General features: G+C 47.8%; 1 protein-coding gene and 1 non-coding gene across 3 annotated transcripts in view; both read right to left on the reverse strand.

The window, feature by feature from the left end:
• Positions 1–17205, reverse strand: part of Tspan18 (tetraspanin 18) — a 143139-nt gene that overhangs the window by 87281 nt on the left and 38653 nt on the right. The gene's annotated exons all lie outside the window — the stretch shown is intronic.
• On the reverse strand, positions 13757–13862 carry LOC138834231 (U6 spliceosomal RNA). The gene has a single exon (XR_011374008.1). It is a non-coding gene; the product is annotated as a U6 spliceosomal RNA (small nuclear RNA).

Here is a 17205-nt window from a genome sequence, read left to right on the forward strand (position 1 = left end):
AACCCAACCTCCCAACAGCAGAAATGGCAATGGCTTTCAGGGAAGGGCTTGAAAAATGCCCATGTCTACCCAGAGCCAACTAGGATACCAATCATCCCTATGTGGTCATAACAGACACGAACAGCTAGTACTTATTACTAGTACTTATTACACAGCTAGAACTTATTACACACTTACTGTGTGCCAGACCCTGTGAGAGCACTGTTACACACATCTCCCTCTTGAGCAGTCTTCATGCCCACCTTCAGAAGAAGGTAGTACGTGTCACGTCCATTGTACAAAGAAATTGGCAATGCAACAGGGTTGCTAACATGTCTGATGTCCCAGCCTCTGGCAGAAGCAGAACCGGAAGCTGTGTCTGAGTGTACAGTCTGAATCCTAAATATCAACCCCACCCTGAGCTGTATAGCCTCTCCCATGCATGTGCACACACATGCAGGCGCACACATCCACAGGTGCATACATGTAGGCACATGCATGTCAGTACCCGCAGGCACGCACATGCACATGCACGCACACATGCACACATATGCATGCCAGTATTCACAGGCACATGCATCCATGCATATATGTATGTACACACATACATACATACACATACACGTCAGTGTCCATAGGCACACACAATACACATGTGTGTTTGTGCAGACCCACATGACAGTATCCAGAGGCACACATGAACATGCACATGACCCATGCACATGTACACAGAGCTTCTGCTCTGCAGACCAGGGCCTCCCCAGGTACTAGGAAAAGCCCTTGGTGCAGGTGGAGCTGGTCAAGTCCAGGATTCTGCAGTTTCTCAAACAAAACTTGATGGTGGCTTTCTCTTTCTCCCTCCTGCTATGTGTCCATGGACACATAGCTCAAGCCCAGGAGCTGGGGCCCCAGAAAGAGGCCCCCCGTTTCTCCTGTGCCTCTAATGGCTCACATTTATTCCCTGAAGAAGCAATCAGAGCTCAAGGATTAATGGATGGGACTCAAGCTTTCAAATCCCGCCTGCTGACAGACCGCCTAATTCCCCACCCCCTGTTCCTCAACCTTTCAGAAAAAAAAAAAAATACAAGTGGCTTGCTTATCTTAGTGTGGCGTTGCCGTGGAAACGGCATCCCTTGTGAGATGCACTGTCATAACATTTCAGTGCTGTTCCGAACACTTAAAGACACAGTCTTCTCCTTCCCGGCCTCAGCCATAGGGCAGCTGTCGAATGGAGGGGCGGGGGTAGGAGAGGAAGATCCAGGAGGACCCTGGCTTTATACATCATTCAGGTGCCTGGCGGGGTGTGTGTGGGGGGAGTGGAGGGGCGGGGGAGGCGGAAGGGCTTACAGAGCCCACCCCCCACCAAAGTCCCTTGAGTGGCTCCTGAGACAGACAATGCATTCACCTTGCGAGCATCCTGGTGAAGGAAGAGTGGGCTCTACCATGATGCTCACTTTACACAGGAGGAAACTGAGGCTGAGTTAGTCATTATGGTATACAACCCTGATGCCCCCGATCTACCCCCAAACTCACCTAGCACTCAGCGTCCCACATCCCAGGAAAACATCTGGGGCCCGGCATGGTTGGTCACTTTGGCTCCAGGCCCTTGCCCTTCTGGTGCCTTGTATACTTTTCAGCACCTCCTGTCTCTTCTCATTGGCCTGGCATACCAGCACCTGCCATTTCTCTGCAGGGGTCCTTGAGCCCCCAAGGCCTCACCCACAAGACTCTGAGCCCCCCATGTCTCTGCTGGGTGACCTTTGACTGATGACAAATAGCTATGCACAGCCAAGAGGAGGAAACTACACCCAGAGGTGGAAACTACGCTGCACCCTCCAGCTTTGGGGGACTTTGCCCGTGACTTCACCCTCAGTGGGCTTGCCCTTGCTCCATCCCCTCTTCCCCTTCCTTTCCTTTCTATTTGGATGCATGTGCACTTACAACCTGTTCCTATTTTGGGGACAGCCTGATCTCAGTAGCCAAGGAGGACCAGCTGGGACAGTCCCCCTACTCAGCCTCAACCCCCCAATGGCTCCCACATCCCCTGTAATCCCTGGGCTTTCGAGCCATACCATGGTATGGCCCTATCCCCCCGGCCATGCTTTCTCTCCAACCTCTGGGCCTTGGCACATGCTACTTTTGTCTGTTCACTCACTTCAGGGCAACTTCCTGGCCTTCTTCCCCAAGCTGAGGTCCACTGGTCTTTCAACACTCAAGATGGAGGACTTCCTGAGCCTCACCTCACCACTGACAGGGGCTAGAAGCACTCTATTACTCCCACGTGGCTCCACTAAAGCCCTAGGATGGGGGACCACCAGACCCTACCTGATGCCTGGTGATGGCAGCACCTTCCTGACTTCCTACTTCCTGAGTCTACCAACCACACAGCACTTAAGAAAGCTGAATGAGCAAGTGCAAATATACCTATGCAGCACCTAGTGTGCGCCCAAGCATCAGCAGGGCAGACATCACATCTCAGGAGTACCTACTGTGCGCCCAAACATCAGTAAGGGCAGACATCACATCTCAGGAGCACCTACTGTGCGCCCAAACATCAGTAAGGGCAGACATCACATCTCAGGAGCACCTACTGTGTGCCCAAACATCAGTAAGGGCAGACATCACATCTCAGGAGCACCTACTGTGTGCCAAATATCAGCAGGGCAGACACCACATCTCAGGAGCACCTGCAAGCCCATAAGGCCTCCCCTGACCGCTTCCTCCTCACCTGCCTCTGCTGAGCGCCACTCACTGCTCACCACTCCTCACTGCCCTGAGCCCACAGTTCCCTCTGCCTCAGCCTTCCCATCCTACAGACACTGCCGCTGCACCTTTACCCTGTTTATGTCACCTCTCCCAGCAGGAGGGATTCCCCAGCCCCCGTCAAATCCAGCTCCTGCCATTGCTCACTGACTGAATATCCTGCTGTTCCCTATAGCTAATTCAATATACATCTATTATACATAATATACGAGCGAAGAGTAAATATTTAATTATGCACATAATTTATATAGGTTTTTATAACAGTGTTTATTGACTATAAATAAAATTCACATTGAATATACATTTAATTGTCCATCTCTCCCACTGGAGTCTAGAGCCCCACAAGGGAAGAAGTTCTGATAACTGTCTAGAACATGGCTGCCTACTGCGTATTGTAATACTCAACATGTACATGCATGTGTACATATATACAGGTATGTGTGTACACACAAACATCATGTGTGTACATATATGTATATGTATGTGTATGCATATGTAGGGTTTGGGTTTTGTTTTGTTGAGGGTTTTTTTTGCCAGTACTGGGGATTGAACTCAGAGTCTCACACTTGCTTAGCTGGAGCTCTACCATTTGAGCTATACCTCTCACCTGGCTTTTTGCTGGTTAGTTGGAAATAAGAATCTTGAAAACTTTCCTACCTGGGCTGACTTTGCACCTTGATCCTCCAGATTTCAGCCTCCTGAAAAACTGGGATTACAGGCAGGAGTCATGGACTCCTTACAGAGAAGCCATGAAGTTCCTGACTGCCTGAGGAACAAAATGAGGGTGTGCTCATAATGGAGTATCCTAACAGCCCGGAAGATCCCAAGCGGCCCCTCTCCTCTGTACAGAAGCACATGGTCTTTTGGAGAGGGCTCTAGCATAGGGGGAGGACTCTTGGGGTGTCTTCTGGCCTCTACACACCCCATGTGGGAGGAGGGCGGAGCCACCTTTCCCTGGACCCCTGGGGATAGATTGGGAACATAATTATTGTTGTCTTCTCCTTTCCTCAGGCTTGTGGTGTCCTGCTAACAGACTATGAAAATAAGCCTCCTTTCCTACTGACCCCCATAGTTGCTTTGTTATTGTTGTTGTAGTTAACTGCCATCCTCCAAACACCGTAATTCTGGGTGTCCAGTGCGTACTCCTCCCCAACTGGCTTCAAACCACACCACTAATCCCGACGCCTCCCAGAATGCACCCTTCCATCTGCACAAGGTCACAGCCATGCTCAAAGGAGCACAGAGCTTCCCTGCTTTACAAACCAGCCGGGTAAATTCCCACAAGCCCCTTCAGAGGTCATTATCTGCCTTGGTCAGATGAGGAGACTGAGGCTCTTAGAGGTTAAGGACTTCATCCTAAAGCCACACACCAAATCCAGGAAGGATCAGACAAACCATCGAGGTTTTGTTTTTTGGTTTTTGTTGTTGTTGTTTTTTAATTCCACAGCAGACACAACTGATTGTCTCCTAAATTTCCATATTGGTATATTTAACCTTGGTCTTACCTAAAGATGAAAAGATTCTTAAAGATTAGATGTATTACCAGTTGTTGATGGCTTATACCTGTAATCAATCCTAGCTACTCAGGAGGCTGAGAGCTGAGGATCACAGTAAGAAGCTAAGACTGGGCAGATATATCTGAGAGATTATTTCCAGTTAGCAAGCAAAAAAAACAAAAAACACCCTGGAAGTGAAGGCATGGATCATATGGCAGAGCTCCAGCCTTGAGCAGAAAAGCCAAGTGAGACTGAGTTCAAGCTCCAGTATCAACACACAAAAATAGAAATAAATAAATGAATAAACAATTTTGAAAATGATCAGATAGCTGCTATTCCCATTCCTTCTGGATCCTACAACAAGCCATACCAAGCCTCTTCTCATAGTTTCTCTGCCTATCACATCTGGGCACCCTACCTAGACGCAGGCTCAAAGTCAGCCACACGAATTCTTCCTCTTGCCTGGCTCTGGGCTTCTCTCCACGGCGCAGTGGGGAGGAAATTAGTGTAAAACCGGCTTAGACATGTGCGTGACCTCCTTAATCCTGTCTGGTTCTTCCAGGTACAGAGAAACAGAGCCACTAGCGAGATGCTACAGGCACTGACAAACATGTCCTGGTTCAGGAGGGAATATACTCCTCCAACCTGCCATCCGCACACGTGTGGTGCCTTACGACTCTATGAAGAGTCCACCAGTGACCCTCTGATTGGAGAGTGCAGACAACAGACATTCCTGTCCTCACAGATAGCTCTCTGCCACATCCTGTTGCTGACATTCACACTGTCCTGGAAGTGAGGGTACCTGGGTCCTAGGCTCTCTGAGACTCTAACTGGTTGACTTTGTAGAGGGTCCCGGAGCCCCCTGCAGTAGCCGTGGAAGAGAAGTTTATCCAACCAGCACCTATTCCCAGGCTCTGAATTCTCTTCCTTTGCAAAATGAGGACAATGATATATGCCCGCCAGAGAGATCACAGAATATGGCTGGGCCTGAGACAGGTCCCCACAGTGAGGAAAGCCAGTGGCTGACACCTGAGGCCCCACAGAACATCCTCACAGAGAACAGGCCACTGACAGCCCAGCAAAAGTGCACCCCACCAGCCATAGGACCTTGGCTTTGGCCTAAGCAGAGACCCACACCTGCCCACATCTATGCAGTGTGTGTTTGGGCCTGGTCCACTTGAACACTGAATACCTCATAGTGAGATCAAGTTAGTATTGCTTACCATTTACAGATGAAAAAACTGAGGCGTGGAGGAGCTCACCCTGTCTCAAAGCAAATGACACCTCATAGAGCTGTACACAGGTGCCTTTTGTCAGTTCTGCCTCATCCATGTCTATGGAAGGATCCCAACTGGAGGTTAGGAGGGGATGAGAATCTGGGTTCTAGAATCCCAGCTGTGTTCTACTGTCCTGGGACCTGATTCTCCTCCTCTCTGAGCTTCAGTTTCCTTATTTGCAAAATGTAGGTCCTGATAGTGCATCATCAGGCTGATGTGGAGATAAATAAGTGAATGCAGGTCGCTTTAACACAAAGCAAACACTCAAGAATGATATCTTGCCTGGCCAGTGGCTCATGACTATAATCCTAGCTACTAAAATTGAGATCTGAAGGATCATAGTTCCAAAGCCAGCCAGCCAGCCAGATAGATAGATAGATAGACAGACAGACAGACAGACAGACAGACAGAAAGACAGACAGACAGACAGAGTCTGCAAGATTTCATCTCCAGTTAACCAGTAAAATGCCCTGATGGTTTCAAAACCTGCTATCAGGTTTGTTTTGTTGTTGTTGTTGTTTGTAGGTCATGGGGCTTGAACTCTGGGTACTGTCCCTCAGCTCTTCAGCTCAAGGCTAGCGCTTTACCACTTGAACCACAGCACCACTTCTGTCTTTTTCTGTTTATGTGGTGCTGAGGAATGGAACCTAAGGCCTCATGCATACGAGGCAAGCACTCTACCACTGAGTCACCTTCCCAGCCCAGGTTTTTTTTTTTGTTGTTGTTTTTTTTTAAGGCAGCTTGTATCATCCTTATTTTCCAGGAGCTCAGAATGTCTCAATTTGTTTAGATTTAGAATGGGTTCTGCCCCCAGTTTTGCCAGCACAAGTATCCATGCACCCTCCTGCTAAAGCCCTGCTCTGGCTAACAGTAAAAAGCAATCTGCCTTTCCATCTAAGGTCACCCTGACCCATGGGGGAAAAAATAGTGCACAGACATGGAAGACACTGCAACCACTTGCACCCCAAGCAGGGCTAAGATAGCGGCCACTAAGCACCTTGGGTGAAGGTGCCACCCATGAGACTGGGGACAGAGGACACCATGGAATTTCTCTCTGACCTGACCCAATGCTGGTATCAGAGCCGTGATATGCCTCCTTGCATCCCATCTGAGCTCCCCTGGAGCTCTGGCATGAACTGTCCAGGAACACACAGGAGTCTTGCTTCTGCTCTGTGTCTTGCCAGCAAGATCAGGGCAACACCTCCCCCCACACACCCCTCTGAGCTTCACTCTGCCCACCATTCAAATTGGCTCCGGAGCCTCGATGTGCATCCACTGCAGGTGAGCGTAGGTCTGCGGATCCCACACACTGTGTGGTCTGGTGCTTCCATGGGTGCCCTCATCTCTCATGCTCACTGTCTGACCCACACACAGCAAGTAGACACTATGGTGGACAGGGACAAGAGGACTTTGACCAAGGCCATGCAGGCATTAAGTAGCAAGTGTTCATTACCCTCAGACCCTCTGCCTGCAAGACCTCATCCACAGTCCTCCTGCCAGGTTACATGGGTACTGACTGGTGAACAGAGCTGCTAAGTCCAGAGTGCTGCTGGGATGGCATGCAGCTCAGAGACACGGTGCCAGGAACATGCACGAGGCCCTGGATTCTATCCCCAATACCACACACACACACACACACACACACACACGCACACGCACGCACGCGTACACACACACACACTATCCCCAACACCACACACACACACACACACACACACACACACACACACACACACACACACACACACACACACACACACACACACACACACACACACACGAGAGGAAAGGACTGCCAAATTCAGTCCTGTTAAGTCTGTTAAGCACCTAAGTGTGAAAAGGAAAGGGGAGAGGGGGCTCCTAACAAAGGTGATATTGTAAACAGCATGAAACCACCTTGCCAAAGTCACAAGCTCAGTGGAAAATGGCCACAGGCGGCTGCAGGGGCCTAAGACAAAGGCAGTTCTGAAGGGAGAAGGTTGGCCCTGCAAAGGGAGGGAAAAAAATTACCACTCTCTCTCTTTCCGCTGTACCAGCCACCCGCCTCAGGGCTCTAAATGACCCATGGTGGTGGAGCTCAGTGAAGAAGTTGCTGAATTAATCCATACATGAATAGAAGCTATCACAAGAATGGATGTCCATGGAAAGGTGAAATCAGAGCTCGGAGCAAGGCTCTTTGGTGCTTCTGGTTCTGGGTAGAGGGGACTAGTATGCCATCTATTATTGAAATGTATTCCCTACATTTATTTTATACGTATCCTTTTGTATAACATCAACATGTAACAAAATACAGCATGTCTCCTGCCACTGGGGGAACATCTGGATTTTAGCACCAAGCCCCTTTCAGATTTAGAATGATGCTTTGTCTCATTACTGGGGTGAGGGATGATTAAAATCACCACAAATATTTAATGATACATTTTATTTACATAGCACTCTCATTTATTATAGCCCTGGCCACTGGCATTCTTGATGGATACCTTAGAAGAAGGAGTGCAGCCAGTCTAAGCGCAGAATTCTCAAGACTGCTCAGAACCCAGCCTAAACTCTTCCTAGCATCTACCCATAGAGTCTTCCAGTTCCTTGAGCAGAGGGGCCCCCAGGGCTGGGACCCACCCAGCAGAGACCCAGACTGAAGGAGCCGCTGCTTTCAGAATCTGCTATCCTGGGAGGGAGACGCACACTAGACAAAGAATATCAGACTAGCATTTCATTACGCTGAAATAAATATGAGAAACGATAGCATAGCCTCCCCAGAGAGCTTATGCCAAGGAGTCTAACCCAGTTTGGGAGGAAGGGGGCAGAGCTGGAGGCAGCAAGGCCTGGACACATTCTCAACACGTACCGTTCTGAGCAGAAGTAATAGGTTGACCTGGATGTTATAAAGACAGGGATACAATGATTTTAGAGAAGAAGGAGGTGAGAGTAAGACCAGAAGCTGGGAACTGAAGGCTGCGTGGAGGCCCGAGCTTGCCTGGAGGCACTGGGAAGTATGTACCAGTACTAGCTGATAGTCAGTTGTTGCTCCACTCTCCCCACAGATATTCTAGTCACTCCACGGGCTCCAGAAGCTTCAGGGGTGGAAGGAGGACTCTGTTCCAGGAGGAACCTCTGAAGGCAGAGCATAAGGGGGACCACTATCCACTCAGCCACCAAACTGTGGGTGTTTTGTAGCTCTATCAAAAGACGAGCTTCGAAATGGCACCTCGGTCTGTGCCTGACTCCTCCCAGAAAGCTGAGCTCCTGGGGTCTCTGGAAATTTCCCCAGGCGAGGGTTCAGGGAAGCTGAGCCCTGAAGGCTGAACCACAGAGCTGCGGGGACAGCAAATGGGAAGGCAACTTCCAGGGGGAAGGTGCAGATGCTGAGTCACTGAGGGGCCATGCTACCCAATGCTGGCCCAGACGCAAGGCAGAGCCTGTGGCCACAGCAAAGCTACCGCGAATGGCTTGAAGAGCTCTGGGAGTTGGGGGGAAGGGGGAAACCATAAACAGCTTTCTGGCTATGGGCAGGGAGTGGGATTTATAGAGCATGTAGGACCAAGAAATGCCTGATGTAACTCAGTCTCCAAACGTGGAATGTTCTAGATACACAGGCCATCATTATGTCCTTTCAGTCTAACTTGCCTACTTGTTTCCTTAACTTGTTTCCTTTTTTGATTAGCTGAAAATTTTCATTTTAACTATGTCCAATGTATCAAATCATCCTTTTATAGTTACTGTTTTTTTAAGATTTCCAAGAAATCTTTGCCTACTGCAAAATCTTTAGGACACTAGAAAGTAAGCATCGCTTTAACTATCACTCAGTTGCTTTGAATCTTGTTTCAAGAATTGTTTTAGCTCAACAACAAAAAGGCAACCCAACAAAACTGGATGAACAGATGAACATGAAGATGAACAGATATTTCAAGAAAGATAAGAAGTTTAAGAAAAGACACCCTTCATCACTAGCTGAACAGAGAAATACAAGAAGGTCTAAAATTAAAAAAGCTGATCAGCCAGGCTCCTGTGTCTCACACCTGTTATTCAGGAGGCTGAGATCTGAGGATCACAGTTCAAAGCCAGCCTGGGCAGAAAAAGCTGGAAGTAGTGCCGTGACTCAAGTGGCAGAGTAATAGCCTTGAGAAAAAGAATCTCAGGGACAGTGCTCAGGTCCAGAGTTCAAACCCCAGGACCAGCAAAAAAAGAAAGGAAAGGAAAGGAAAGGAAAGGAAAGGAAAGGAAAGGAAAGGAAAGGAAAGGAAAGGAAAGGAAAGGAAAGGAAAGGAAAGGAAAGGAAAGGAAAGGAAAGGAAAGGAAAGGAAAGGAAAGGAAAGGAAAGGAAAGGAAAGGAAAGGAAAGGAAAGGAAAGGAAAGGAAAGGAAAGGAAAGGAGGAAGGAAGGAAGGAAGGAAGGAAGGAAGGAAGGAAGGAAGGAAGGAAGGAAGGAAGGAGAAAGAGAAAGAGAGAAGAAAGAAAGAAGGAAAGAAAGAAAGAAAGAAAGAAAGAAAGAAAGAAAGAAAGAAAGAAAGAAAGAAAGAAAGAAAGGAAGGAAGGAAGGAAGGAAGGAAGGAAGGAAGAAAAAAAGGAAAAAAGAAAGAAAGAAAGAGAAAGACTAAAAAGCTGATCACACACATGTTAGCAAGGATATGGAAGAGGAGACTTTTCATATGTGACTGGTAAAAGTCACTTTGGAAAATAGCCTAGTAGCTGGGCAGTTAAGCATACTCTTACAGTTTTGTAATTTCAAGACATTTATCCAAGGAAAAAGAAACGAATGTATCCATGAAAAATCTGTGATCATATGTCCACAGCAGCTTGATTACACAGTAGCCAAAAATTAAAACAATATAAAGGCCATACAAGGATGAATGGATAAACAACATATTACATGTGCACAAGGAGAGAATCGTATACAGCAATTAAAAAGCAATGAACTACTGATAGATGGGTTATGAATGGTTTATGCAATAGTTAGCTGGGTGAAGGAAGCCAGATAGCAGAGTTCATATTATAGGATTCCATTTATAGAATGTTCTAGAACATTGCTCCTGGGGAGGGAACAGGGAATGTCTGGGAAGAGACAGAGGGAAATTTCTGGGCGATGGGAAATGTCTCTATCATGATGGGGCTATATTTGCACAAAATCAAAATAGATTGAACTGAACAAAATATGTACATATATATGCAATGTATATATATATGTATATACATAAAGCTTTTAGTTCTTTAAGAGGAGTGAAAAAGTTGCTGGCTAAATGACTATGGGCACCCAGATTGGTTTAAAAGGCTCTCCAGTCCTATGTTGACACCTAACATCCTGGATGCTAAGAGAAGACACACACATGGCATATTGCTGGAAGATTGCATTTATTCAGTATCGAGAAAGCCTACTATGTGCTGTTAGACTACTATGTGCTGTTACTGCATCTGGAGCAACAAAGAGAGATACAATTCTGTCTCGTGACAAGTCAAGAAGCTGACAGACACCCTGTGCACTTGTGTTAGTTCATGTGTGCCTATGTCCTGCTGCTCTATTTTCCAACAACCATTAAAAGTGGGAAACACTTTTAAAGTCCCTTAGCCACTTTCTTATCCTTTCCAAACCCTTGGCAGCCCCTGCATCTGGCCTGCATGGCAGACCCTGACCCCCCTTCCCCAGGAAGCAGGGGAGGAGGAAGGGACCTCTGGCTGAAATCTGGGTGAATCGGGCCACCAGCTACCCAGCAATGTGAACAGTGAATGGCAGACATGTTCCTAGGCCTTCATTAACAGGCTTTGCTCTCTCTACTGTAGGCAGGACCCACTGGCTGGGGGCCTCCAGCCAAGCAGTAACCTCGAGATGACTAAGTCATCAGTTTCTGGCTATCCTCATACCCTGACCTTTATAAAGACGATGTTTCCTTACTGGTCACTTCTCATGAAAGAACAAAGACACTGATCCACCCTAAGTGAAAAGCCAGGGTGCCACAGACAGGCTCAAAGGCCTCCAGAGGAAGACTCCAGAGCTCTTCACCCTCACCCCCAGAAAGCCAGCAGGTCATGGCCCCTGTTTTAAGAAGAGTTTTGTTGATGGACCCAGAAGATTCCAAGTTACTGCTCACATGGTCATCTCCCAGGACCAAGGCTCTCCCTAACCCATTTTCCAGAGGGGAAAACTGAGGTTCAGAATGATGTAATGTGGCCAAGCTTGCACAGCCAGCAAGTGGCAAGATTCCAGAGTTGCTGGTTCCTCTCTCCATCAGAAGTGAGGGCTGGCCAACTCATCCTCCTCCACAGGACTCACTCTCTCTCCCCTATCCACACCACCCTTCCCACCTCGAAAGCAGAATAAATCAGGCCTGAAAAAGCTCATTTCTAGGTCCGCTTACTTCTTCCTCTCACAGTGGTTGTGTTGTAACCCTACCAGAGGACTCACCGCCTCCAGTGATCCTTCAAGGCTCAGGGAGAAGGTACTCCATTCTGACAAGCAAGTGTCCTCCCCCAGGAATCTATAGGAAGAACCCATCCATGTCTTGAACCCAACCCATGAGTGTCTGGGTAACCCCAGCCTCAGAATCAAGGTTTAGCATACAGGAGGTGCACAGGATATTATGCAGCTGACCCCTTTGGAGTTGGCAGAAAGACTACAGGAGCTTCAAGATAGAAAGGGGAGGGTTGTGGCAGCAGGCATCAAGGAACCACAGCCTGATCTATTAACAGTGGGAGATAGTGAATTCATTTCCTCCCTGTAGTAATTTGCCTGTAAATATTCACAAACTGTGCCATTGCTCGCAGCCATTAAAGATAAAAGCATAAATAAAGTAGTCTGACACAGGGGCTCGGCACACAGGCAAGAGCCTGGCACACAGGCTGCTGTTCCTCCCAGGAGTCACCAGTGGCTTCAGCCAGTTCCAGCCATCCTCAACACAAGGGGGCAGGGGAGAGGGGCAGTATTCCATGGTGTCCAGCACTAGGTGAGTTACAAAGGGAGACTGAGGACAGAAAAGAAGTAGGAGTAGAGCCAGGTGCCAGTGGTTCATGTCTATAATCCTAGCTATTTAAGGAAGCTGAGACCTAAAGGAGAAAACCTGAGCAGAAAATCCACAAGCCTCCACTTCTAATTAGCCAGCAAAATAAATGTAAGACTGTAAGTAGGAATCAATGGTAGAGTACCGGCTGTAAGTAAGTAAGCCACCTGGGAGCACCGAGTCCCAAGTTCAAACCCTGAGACCAGTTGCAAAAAAAAAAAAAAAAGAGCTTGTCTCAGAGGAGCAGGGCAGAGTCCTGCACAGGACCGAGGAGTGGTTAGCCCAGTGCCCATCATTTGGCAGGGCTTGTTTTAGCAAGGTGTCCTTTTATCCCCCACCCCATTGATCTGCCTGCCTCTTAGGATAAGGACAAAAACTAGCACCTCTTGAAATGTATGTGCTGGGGGCAGGGAGAGGGAGAACAGAATACAAACCAGGTGTGTGGGGCTCACACTTGTAATCCTAGCTATTCAGGAGGCTGAGATCGGAGGACTGGGGTTCAAAGGCACCCTGGGCAGGAAAGTCCATGAGACTTTTTTTTTATTGTGAAAATACTTTACAGAGAGGTTACAATTACACGGGCAAGATAATGAGTACATTTCTTATCAAGCATTGTCGCCTCCTCCTTTGTTTCCCCTTCCCATCCCTTCCCATCCTCTCCCCCCCCCCCGCCCCCCTCCCACCCAATCCTCCCTGCGGGGACCCCACCTCCCCACACCAAAGTTGTAAAGTTCATTTTGGACATAACGACTTGTAAATCTCATTGTTGCAATGGGTCCACCTGTATCCCTATTTAAATGATTGGTTTTTTCCCCTTCCCCTCCACAAATTATACCCACATCAAATACAGTGAAAGCAGGGGTTATACTGTGGGGGAGGGACATACAAAGCAACAAAGAAATCATCTTATAAATGTGTTAGAAACAATCGCATGAAAGAAAAAAAAATTTGAATACATATCTTAGGGTTCATTTCTCTAACATCACTTTATCTGACCTTTTCTGCTTGACTCAGACATATACTAGATATTGCAAATAAGGGAAACCATGGGACCTATGTTTCTTTGGGCCTGGCTTACTTCACTTAATATAATTTTTTCCAAGCCTTTCCATTTCCTAACAAATGGGGCAATATCATTCTTTCTGATGGAGGCATCGAATTCCATTGTGTATATATACCACATTTTCTTGATCCATTCATCTACTGAGGGGCATCTGGGTTGGTTCCATATCTTAGCTATAGTAAATAATGCTGCAAAAAATATGGAACGCTTCACGAATTTGCATGTCATCCTTGTGCAGGGGCCATGCTAATCTTCTCTGTATCGTCCAATTTTAGTGTATGTGCTGCCAAAGCGAGCACATCCATGAGACTCTTATCTCCAATGAATCACCAGAAAAACTGGAAGTGGTGCTGTGGCTCAAAGTGGCTCAAAGCTAACCTTGAGCAAAAAAAGCTCAGGGACAATGCCCTGGCCCTGAGTTCAAGCCCTACACCCACTCTAAATAAATAAATAAAAGTGCTATATCGGAGGACCAGCATCCCCAAGGCAGGGAGAAGTCTCCTATGAAGGCCCAGGACAGCTCACAGAGACCTACAGGTCACTCTCAGAGAATTTCTTTGGGTCCAAGCCAAGCCCAGGGGAGTCCTGAGGAGTGGTAAACACTAGCCAGAGAGTGGCCATAATGCAGCTGAGAGAAGAAGTATCTTTCCTCATGCCAGACTGCCGTGCAAACTCCAAGGAGGCAAATCTAAGAAGCCTGATGACCTGGACACACTTTGCCAAGTCCTACAAGGACGAGACTGAACCCAGCAATGACATTTGGCTTTGCATCCCTTCCTTTGAATCCTCGGGTTGTATTATGATCCAGTTTAGAGATGGGAAGCTGAGACTACACTGCAATCACTGGTGTTTGAGACAGAGAGTGAGGATTTGTTGAGCTCAGGCAATCTGGCTGTAATATCTCCAGGACCTTGCTGGAGAAGGGAGTCAAAATGAGAAGCTGGACGTGGACTCCATGATGAGGTAGGCTTGGTGATTTTGAGGAAGGTTGCTGACTTCCCCTTTGATATGGAAGGTCGTGGGGTGCAGCCCACTCACATCTTTGTCCCCCGCTCTTAGCCAAGCAGCACTTCTGCAAAGAAAGGTATCATGCCCAATTCACAGGTTGGGAAACCGAGGAGGCTCAGAGAGCTAAATGGTTTCTACCCACCAAGTGGACCACCATCATCACCATGTATATTGCGAGCTTCAGGCCTAGCTCTCTTTCAGCCAGGTAGGTCCTGAGTGAGTCCTGTACCAGGAGGATCTCCTCTTCCACACCCAGCGTGGTCTCACTAGTGTGAACAGCATGTCACCCAGGCCCACAGGCTCCTCCAGCCAAAGCCCCAGCCTGCGAAGTAAAGAATGACATTTACAGCAGAATCCTCCGCCAGCACTGAGATTCAATTATGGTCATTATGGTGCACTTAGGAAAACCAGGGAGCAGGCTAATACATTTTAGAAAGATTGGCAACAACAGAGGTTGAATCAAAACGAGTTTTCTACTTAACCCTCAGTTAAACAGAAAATCCATTTAACCACAATGCAGCACCCATCTTCCTAGCCTCCAACTGCTTTTTACTTTTCTCTTCTTTTTTTTTTTAACTGTCTGCCATTTAACCTTATATTTTTATCACCCAAAGATGCCTGAGCATAAAAAATAAATTCACTAATGGAGAAAAAAAAATGTCACAGGCCCCCATGGGTTTATAGCTCTGGATATGTGCACATCCTTAACCAGGCTTCCTCCACCATGACAAGAAGAGCTCCCTTCTTGCTGTCATCTATGCAGCAGGGGTGCAGCAGGAAGCCGCTCTGTGGACCCTAGAGGAAGTGCTAAATCACACCTCCCCGCTGCACAGCAAACCAAACATCTGCAGCCACCCTAGGCTACCAGAAGGAGACTGCCTAGAGAGGTGGGGCCTGGCTGGGCAGGATGTTCCCAGAGAAGTCCTGCAGGGACTCAGTGCCATCCAAATGTGCTAAGACACAAAGCAGAAATCAGAGTTACCAGAGGAGGTATGGTGGAAAGACAGGAAGGTCCAAGTTAGGAAGAGAGCTCCCTAGGAAATAAGACAGAAAACCTATAAGCCACGGGGTTTTCTCCAACACTGAATAAAAAAGCATTAACTACAAGATCTCGACTGCCCCTGAACACCCCATGTGTTAAGAGCTTGACCCCTGGCTTGGCACTGTATGGAGACAGTGGTAGAGACCATAGTACTTTAAGAAGTAGGGCCTGGTGGGAGGTTTTCAGGTCATTGTGGGGGTGGCCATGAAGAGGAGCTTCCTCTCCCCCGCCCCTTTTTTTTCTTTCTCCCTTTTGCTCTGTGGCTATGAGGGGAGCAGTTTTTGTTATTGTTTTACTTTTTGTGTTTTGAGTTTGGTTTTTGTTTTTATTTTATTTATTTATTTTTGTATGCCATGGGGCTTGTACTCTAGGCCTAGGCTCTGTCCCTGAGGTCTTTTGCTCAAGGCTAGCAATCTACCACTTTGAGCCACAGTTCCACTTCCAGTTTTCCAGATAAGAGTCTCATGGGCTGGGTGCTGGTGGCTCATGCATGTAATCCTAGCTACTCAGAAGGCTGAGATCTGAGGATTGCGGTTCCAAGACAGCCAGAGCAGGAAACTCCATGAGACTCTTACCTCCAATAAACTACCCAAAAAAGCCAGAAGTGGCTCAAGTGGCAGAACTCTCACTTTAGCAAAAGAAGCTCAGGGACAGTGCCCAGGCCCAGACTGGCAAGGAAGCAAGGAAGGAAGGAAGGAAGGAAGGAAAGAAGGAAGGAAGGAAGGAAGGAAGGAAGGAAGGAAGGAAGGAAGGAAGGAAGGAAGGAGAAAAAGAGAAAAAGAGGGAGAGAAGGAGGGAGGAAAGAAGGGGGGAGGGAAGGAACAAAAGGAAGAAAAGAAGGAGGGAAGGAAGGAAGGAAGGAAGGAAGGAAGGAAGGAAGGAAGGAAGGAAGGAAGGAAGGAAGGAAGGAAGGAAGGAAGGGAAAGAAAGAGAAGAAAAGAAAAAAGAGAAGAGAAGAGAAGAAGAGTCTCATGGACTTTGCTGCCTGGCCTAGCTTTGAATGATGAACAAGAAGAGGCCTCTCTTTCTGAGAGGAGACCAGGGTGATCTTTGCCACCATTTTCCAGGCTCTAAAAATTGTTGCTTTACTGCTTTCACAGTCACACACCAAAGTGCTGTCCTTTGAAAGTGACCTAGTGGCTGGGCCACACTGTGAGCGCTTTGAGGTGGGGACTTGAGATCTTTTATTTCTATGCCAGGGGGAGCTCAGGGGATGACTGGGCACAGAGATGGAAGAGAGGGACAAAGAGGGAAGATGAAGGGGACTCTGTCAGTAACAATACCAAGGAAGTCTGGCAAATTCCCAGCTGCAAAGGAACTCCAAGGACCATGGAGCGCTCCCCAGCAGGAGTGGCTAACCCTGTGGTCCCCGTCCTCTTGCTGTGTTTGGGCATGCTGGCTTAGGGGAGATCGGTCTGGACGCTATTTGGACAGCAGACAGCCCAAAGTCCACCCTCTGACTTGATGTCTTTCTGGACCACATCCGCTTTGATGAGAGCCACTGCCCAGCCTGGACACTGCAGGCTGGACAGGACCAGCTTGGGGAGCTTATTCCCCCCCTCCACCCCGAGACAACAAGCAGAACTGTCCCT

Source organism: Dipodomys merriami, unplaced genomic scaffold, assembly GCF_024711535.1.
Source record: "Dipodomys merriami isolate MVZ:Mamm:240054 unplaced genomic scaffold, mDipMer1.0.p SCAF_21, whole genome shotgun sequence".
Classification (NCBI taxonomy): Eukaryota; Metazoa; Chordata; class Mammalia; order Rodentia; family Heteromyidae; genus Dipodomys; species Dipodomys merriami.